At 62.7% G+C, this 1,307-nt stretch overlaps 1 non-coding gene across 1 annotated transcript; it reads right to left on the reverse strand.

Annotated features, from left to right (window-relative positions):
• Positions 1 to 1,154: 1,154 nt before the first annotated feature.
• LOC142792993 (5.8S ribosomal RNA) lies at positions 1,155 to 1,307 on the reverse strand. Its single transcript, XR_012891357.1, has one exon. It is a non-coding gene; the product is annotated as a 5.8S ribosomal RNA (ribosomal RNA).

Below are 1,307 nucleotides of genomic sequence, written 5' to 3' on the forward strand. Positions count from 1 at the left end.
ACAGCGGATACATTCGCTTCCATCAACTTCCTGCACGACCGCGTGCGCTCGCCCTACCAAGTGCGCCCGCAACCCTGTACAGGGCCACTTCTTCACAAGGCTGGCAATCGGCTTCCCCGCTGCACGCGTGCGGCGCACAACCGGTGTGACGTGGAAGTGACGGGACACGTTCGTAAACCCATCGCGAACCGAGTACGACGCCCTACCAAGTGCGCCCGCAACCCTGTACAGGGTCACATCTTCACAAGGCTGGCAAGCGGCATTCCGCTGCGCGCGTGCGTCGTCCGAGCAGTTGCGTGATAAACGACCGTGTCGAAAGCCCAAACACCGCCGAGGCCAGTCGCCGCCGCCGCAAGGGCAGCCACGCAGCCTGGCGAGAGGCATCGTCTCGTGTAGCGTCGCCCCCGCCCCAACTGGAGTGGCCCAGTTTTTTGAACGGGACGGGAACTGCGAAGCACTTAGACCGACGGCGGACTACGACGAGAACGCCTTAAGCTTCGCCAACGTTTCGCCAACTCGTGCGGGAGACTTTTTCCGCTTCGCGGCAAGTCGTCGCGCCGTGCTCTCCGCATCAACCGCGTACGCAGCGAACCGCAAACGTCGGGCGCAGCCTCCTCACCTCCCTGCGCTTTGCGCGCGAACGTTCCCTGTTCGCGCGGCAAAGCCTGGAGGAGGCACGGCCCCGCAGCGTGTTCGAGCGCCCGGTCTACGGGACACCCTGCTTACTTCGAGGGCAACAAGCGCAACGCAAGGCTGCGATCTCGCGCACTTTGCGCACGGCTGGAGAAGCTTTGCTGGCCGGCTTTCGCTCCTCGTGTTTACCGTGCGTTAAAGTTGCGCGTCCGTGGCTCTCGCAGCTCTTGCGCGCCCGGTCGCAGAGAGGAGTACGCAACCTCCACCGCACTTTCCCTGCAGGCTTCCTTCCGACTCGAAGTCCTGCGGCGGTCTCAACGAGGTGCCACATCCTCAATGCAGTCGGTCGCCCCCGTTTCGGTTGGGCTCTGGCACGACGGTCGCCACCGTCTCGCCCTTGAGTGGCCGCTGTTGGCGCTCGCTGTGAGGTGTTCAGCGTGCTGTCCGTGTTGCCGACGCGGTCAAAACGAGTCGACGGCTCACGTTCCCTTGTGCGCCGAAGGCTCTCTTGATATGTGATCCGACCCTCAGACAGACGAAGCCAAGGGAAGACCCAAGGCCGCAATGTGCGTTCAAAGAATCAGTGCTCAGTGTGTCCTGCAATTCACACCAAGTCTCGCAGCTGGCTGCGTTCTTCATCGACCCGAGAACCGAGTGATCCACCGCTTAGAGTC

The sequence above is a fragment of the Rhipicephalus microplus genome, unplaced genomic scaffold (genome assembly GCF_043290135.1).
Source record: "Rhipicephalus microplus isolate Deutch F79 unplaced genomic scaffold, USDA_Rmic scaffold_267, whole genome shotgun sequence".
Lineage (NCBI taxonomy): Eukaryota > Metazoa > Arthropoda > Arachnida > Ixodida > Ixodidae > Rhipicephalus > Rhipicephalus microplus.